Genomic DNA, 6,414 nt, shown 5'->3' on the forward strand with positions numbered 1-6,414 from the left:
AAACAAACAAACAGTCTGTGTATGAATGACTAAAAAGTGTCACATCCACCCGTGTCAAAATCAAGGATAAAGTCCATCCATTAATAAGATGAATCTTCAGCCGCTGATGAAAAACGTGTGTAATCCACCACCGCTATGGAAAGAATCACTTCTTACCAGATGGCCATGATCCCCCACTACAGAGGATCAGGGAAGGCATGTAATATAGACTTAGTTATAGCTTCAGAGCGCATTAAAACCACTTGACTGCTTGCTAGCCCCTCTTCAAATCGCCTCATTAGTGGGTACACATAGCATGTAAAGGACGTAAATGCTCTGATAGTGTAAAACCATCAGAAAAATAACGCACTTGCAAATGTGGCATCCGCTAGAAAGCCTACACGTTCAGACAAACCCGTCCTGGATACAAATGATGACTTGAGGTGACGTCAGTGTGTCCTCCTGCTCCGCTGTATAAATGCCAATGGTCCTAAAAAAAGTGTCCGATTTGTCTGCCGCAATGTCATAGTCCCAAAAAAAAAGAATCACAGATCACTGCCATTACTGGTAAAAAAAATAAATAATAAAAAATGACCTAAATCTATCCCCTATTTTGTAGATGCTATAACTTTTGCGCAAATCAATCAATATACGCTTATTGCCATTTTTCTTTTCTTACATCAGGGGAGCCATAGTAATTACTATGTGGGTTATATATCGGACCGACAGGTGCTGGACACTGGCACACCCCTAAGGTGTGTTCTTCCCCCATATAACCCCTCCCATTACTGGGAGTCCTCAGTTTTTTTTGCCAGTGTCTAAGGTGTTGGGCACGAGTAAAGATGTGTTAAGCTGAGCTCCATGGGTAGTAATCCTTGATGAGGGCCAGCCATGCTGACTAGATCCATTCTGTCTTTCATGGGCTAAATGAATGGTACCCGGGACCTTGTGATCCGAAGAAACAAGGTTTTGCTTGCGAATGCTTCTCTTTGAGAGCTGGGCCCTGGAATCCACTACTTTTTGGTAGTAAGGCCATAAAGTTTTACTGGCAGGGTGCTGTCGCAGGTCCAGGATTGTGGGTTAACATGAGAGTTCCCCGGTTCCTGAAGGTTTCCTTTAAGGTCTCGGAGCCTACCTGAAGGGTGAAGATTGGGTTTTTATCTTAGTCTATTAAGACTAGAGTTCTGAGAGCCCGGATGGCTCAGTCGGCTTTTGATCTGAGGGTCCGGGGTTTGGATCCCTGTTTGGGTGCTGCCTGTGGGGTCCTTGGGCTGCTGATGGGGTAGTCTTTTTATGCAAGAGTTTCCATCTCCTCTGAGAATGTTCCTAAGGATCCAGAGAAAAAGGTCTCTTTCTAGCCTCTGGATCAGCTGTTATCCCAGTCGGTGATATCAGAGGTTCCCTTAGTGGAACAGGTTTTTTTTTTGGCTCAAACCTTTTAAGCTTCCAGAACCAAACAGAGAGGTAAGACCCGTTCTAGATCTCAAAGATCTGAATCAGCACTTAAATATCCGATCCTTTAATAATTCAATCGGCTGTCCATCCTGCAAGGAGGGGAGTTTCATATCTCCATGCGCCAAAGTTTCCCTCTTACCAGAAATTTCTGCGGTTTGAAATATAAAATTATCTTTTCAGTTGTGGCCCTGCCATTCAGCTTAGCCACAGCACCACAAGTGTTCTCAAAGATTCTGGCACCCCCTTTAGCCAGGTTAAGGGCTCAATGCATAGCAGTCCTACCCTACTTTTAATAGCTCATTCAGTCTCAGGTCTAAAACCAGTCTGATCTCAGCCGTAAATTTCTGAAATCTCTGCGTTAGATTCTCAACCTAGGAAGATTCTCCTTAAAACCATCAAGGAGATTACGGTACTTGGGGGCTGGTTATAGATGCCATACAGAAGAAGGTATTCTTACCCCAGACAAGAATCGGTTCCATTGTAGGACAAATTGAGGCCTTGTCTGTTTCCAATACGCGTGGCTCCCAACATAGAGCCTAAATTGGTGGTGGTTATCCAGCAAAAGGGAAAATCTTTATGCTGGAAGGTGTTAACAAACAGATGCCAGCCTTCTAGGCTGGAGAGCAGCCCTGGAAGAAGATTCTGCCCAGGGAAGAGGGTCCAGGTTAGAGGACCTTTGCCTATCAACTTTTTTTTTGGAAGTTTCAAGCAGTATGTCTGGCCCTAGAATCTTGGCAGTCATACTACGGGACTGTCCTGAAAGGATTCAGTCTGACAAAGCCATGGCAGTGGCTTACATCAATCACCGGGGGGCACGAGAGGTCCTGCAGCCCAAAAAGAGGTGAATTAATGTTCTAGCTTGGGCAGAACACAACACTCCTTGCCTATCACTCCAAACTCATCAAACCATATCTTTATGGCCAGGGGCACAGTCTTTCTAAAACCATGAAAGACCTTCCCCAAACTGGTGTCAAAAGGTTGGATGCACACAATTATATAAACTATATTTACATACTGTAGCATTAAAGCTATTTTGGCCCTACTTCTCTTGTGGGTCACAGGGGTGCACTTCGTTCTGCACTCCTGTGACCGCAGGCTAAAGTCTGCTGTTGACTGACATCACTCAGCCAATCTGGGCACTGGATCGATCCCGACTTTATTGCCGAGGTCCACCCAGATGCCTGGACTGGCAGGTGGATCAGCCTCTCAGCAAGCCATTGGGGGACTACGCCAGCCGCTTCCACTCCCTGCACAGTGAAGAGAGCCAGTGGCTGACAGTCACCGACTCTGCTCAGTGAAGACCAAGAACTAAAGCAATCAACTGTCTTTGATTCCTCAGTTCTCAGTCTTCGAGGCAGCAGGGCACAGATGCAGCATTGGACCAATGCTTCAGCCACCTAGAAGAGTAATTTTGTGCTTGTTTTTTTTTTTCAGTTCCCAATCTTCTCTTACTCAAAAATTTAGAGGGTTGTTCATATGTTTGGCCATATATTGTAGACACGTTGGGAAAGTGAACAAATCTATGTTGAGCTAAAAATTCACCTGCATCTTCTGTTAGGGCTTGTTCACACCAGATGCAGTCCAGTGTGGTTTTAATCTACATCCACAACTCATTCACTGTGTTTTCCATGTATTCCAATGGCCCTAGTTCACACCGCACCAGTGCAGTGCGTTCCCAGTGCAGTCAATAAAAGAACATGCAGCATTTTTTTCTTTATGGAATGCATCTGAATGCAGAAAAACACATCAAGGCACTGAAAATCACCAGCTAATTGCATCAAAAGCATGCATGTAGAAACACATCCTGAATAGGGTGCCCACGTGTCCCGGATTGCCCGGGATTGTCCCGCAATTCACATTTGTGTCCCGGGCACCTTCATTCAGGAACAATACAGTGTCCTGGAATGAAATGAGGACACATAGTCGCGATAATAGAAGATTGCTAAACAGGTTGCTAGGGCCACCCCGCCTGGTGTCTAGCAACCAGTGATGTCACATTCGCACATTCGTCTCAGAGCAAAGCCGAGGGGAGCAAGACCTTTACCCAGTGCTGCCCTTAAAAGGTGAGCAAATGGAACTGGGGCTGGGGACAGTACAGTAATAAATGAGGCTGACAAAGTGGAGCCCTGCCCTGGGGGGGCAATAACAAAATGAGGCTGAAAAGTGGGGGCAATAAAAAATGAAGCTGAGAGGTGGGGGGCAATAAAATGAGGCTGACAAGTGGGGGGCAATAAAATGAGGCTGACAAGTGGGGGGCAATAAAATGAGGCTGACAAGTGGGGGGCAATAAAATGAGGCTGACAAGTGGGGGGCAATAAAATGAGGCTGACAAGTGGGGGGCAATAAAATGAGGCTGACAAGTGTGGGGCAATAAAAAAAATGAAGCTGACAAGTGGGGGCAATAAAAAATGAAGCTGACAAGTGGGGGCAATAAAAAATATATATGTAGAGAATATATACCATCTGTCTAAACTGGTGACCACTGCTTTTGTTTTTCCAAAAATTGACAAAAAAAAGGTCAGTCAAAAATCAGCTTTTATTCAGCTGGCACAAGGGTGTGCGCGCTTGGGGGGGGGGGTCCCTGAATGGCAGTTTGGAAATGTGGTCACCCTAATCCTGAATGCAGAAATTGTGGTGTGATCTTGGCCATTAGTCATGTGACTTGATGCCACCATGGAATTGGCTCTCTAGATGTAATTCTTTATTCATTATGTAATTATTTTGCTACCCTTTGGGGCAATTATAAAGAGCAGTGAAAGCAAACAGATTTTTTTCTTTAACATTTTTTGTTACACACAGCAATTGTGTGTAGTTGTCTGCATTCACCTGTGCTGCAAAAGTGCACAGTTGTCAAAATGCTTTGTTATAAATTGCACATCTGTTTTCACCTCATCAGGAAAATGCTCAATTACATTGTTCCTTTTCTAAGAGAAATAAAAAGTTGTATTTTATAAATGACAGCCTGTCAAATTCTAGATGTCCTTTTTTCTGATTGGACAGTGACATCTGGACTGTGTTGTGGGGAAAAACAAACCTTTACACGCAATGTCCATCAATGAGTCCCAGTGTTTGTCCTGTCTCTGCAGGTTTACTTGGGCATGTCCGTTTTGATTTTCATTCTTGATGGAGACAGGGCTGATGTTTTTAGCTTTTTAGTCTAGTACAGGGATCTGCAATTAGCGGACCTCCTTGCAAAACTACAAGTCCCATCATGCCTCTGCCTCTGGGTGTCATACTTGTGGCTGTCAAAGTCTTGCTATGCCTCATGGGACTTGTAGTTCTGCAACAGCTGGAGGTCGGCTAATTGCATATCCCTGCTCTAGTCTATTTTGAACAGTTTGGGTGCTTGTTTATGATCCTTTTTATTTGCTCTTTTGCAGGAAACAAAAAAAGGAAGGCTTTTGTATGGTGTGGTCGTACTGCAGACTGAGTGGGCTGGACAAATCTTGATTACTTTGGAGTTACATTCGCCAGCATTTGAGCTCATTGTATTTCTGCTGGAGGTGCAGTCTGTTGACTGAATCTGAATCATTTGACACCTTTGACATTTGCCTGGGCCAACGGCCATAATGGGACTGAACTAGGTCTAAGTCGGTCACCTTTTCAATTTTAAAGGAAGCAATGACATCACTGGCACACAGTAGACCAAGTCATCAAAATTAAAGGGATAACCGTCCTATTTTTAAATGAGAATTGAATTGCCGTGAGCAGTGACAGCCCTAAGGATGCCAGATCTAGCTTCCCTTGAATATTGGCAGCCAAGTAGCTGCCCCATTGTCTGAAATGTAAAGAAGATCAGTATGACGGTGGCTTCTGATAAACTGTGGGCATAGACATTATGCCACAAAATGGCGGCTTACTGGAAATACTGCAACATCTGACCGTTCTCCAAGGAAGCTTAGACTGTGGGAACATGTAATCTGCCATTGCCGGCCTCCTCCTGGGAATGCTAGGTTCCTCATTACCTGCATATGTGTTCTGGGTCACTATCTCAGAAAATACTAAATGCAGAGTACTAAAGCAACCAGCATTTTCCGAGGGCAGGGTCTACAGATTTCTCGGAGTACAGGTTTTCTTTAAAAATGATCTATACATTTTGTTGACTGTTTTTTCATGTTTTTTGTGTTGCTAATGTATATATTATGTTTTGTTAGGAGTTTTATATTATTTATGTCAGTTAAATTTAAATGTTCTGAGTGAACTAAAGGAACCTGTTTTTAGGAGACTTTTAGAGAAATTCGACATCCAATTCTCGGGTTCCATAGAAACTGGTTCTTCTTCTGTATTTCAGCTACCACAATGCCCCATGTTACTCACATGTAATGCCGCGTACACACGATCAGATTGTCCGGCGTACTTAGTCCGCCGAAACACATTTCAGCGGACAATTCGATCGTGTGTGGGCTTCAGCGGACTTTTCCAGCGTGAAGTCCGGCAGGCTAAAAGTATTTTTGCAGTCCAATCTTCCCGCCGGACTTGGGTTTTCAGCGGGCAATACGTTCGTCGGTATGCTAGTACGGCGGACTAAGAATGATGCATGCTCAGAAGCAAGTACGAGAAGGAAGCTATTGGCTACTGGCTATTGAACTTCCTTTTTCTAGTCCCGTCGTACGTCATCACGCTAGCAAACTCCGGACTTTCTGTGTGTCCGTGTGTGGCCAAGTCCGTTCGATAGAAAGTCCGCCGGATTGTATGTCGGACTAAGTACGCCGGACAATTCGATCGTGTGTACGCGGCATAACTAGCGCTTTCTTTTAATAGGCAACATAAACCGCAGAATGTAAGTCAGTAAGGAAGAAGAAGAAGAAGTCAGAGATTTACACCATGGGCAAAAAAAAAAAACTTTTTTTACTAAAAGTGAAGTATTTCTTTGACTGAAACATAGAGGATTACCAGCCATAGTTATATTATGTGAAGAAAAGAATAAATGAAAGGTCGACTCTTTAAGTTGACCACACACGTAACAATCTAATTGTACAA

At 44.0% G+C, this 6,414-nt stretch overlaps 1 protein-coding gene across 1 annotated transcript in view; it reads left to right on the forward strand.

The window, feature by feature from the left end:
- SNAPC4 (small nuclear RNA activating complex polypeptide 4) overlaps window positions 1–5,526 on the forward strand; it is a 65,287-nt gene extending 59,761 nt beyond the window's left edge. The window contains exon 24 of the mRNA XM_077468196.1: window positions 4,815–5,526. The gene's annotated coding sequence lies outside the window, so the exon portion shown is untranslated. The remainder of the gene's footprint in view (window positions 1–4,814) is intronic.
- The last annotated feature ends 888 nt before the right edge of the window (window positions 5,527–6,414 follow it).

Source organism: Lithobates pipiens, unplaced genomic scaffold (genome assembly GCF_037356315.1).
Source record: "Lithobates pipiens isolate NorthernLeopardFrog02 unplaced genomic scaffold, aLitPip1_a1.2 Scaffold_11, whole genome shotgun sequence".
Lineage (NCBI taxonomy): Eukaryota > Metazoa > Chordata > Amphibia > Anura > Ranidae > Lithobates > Lithobates pipiens.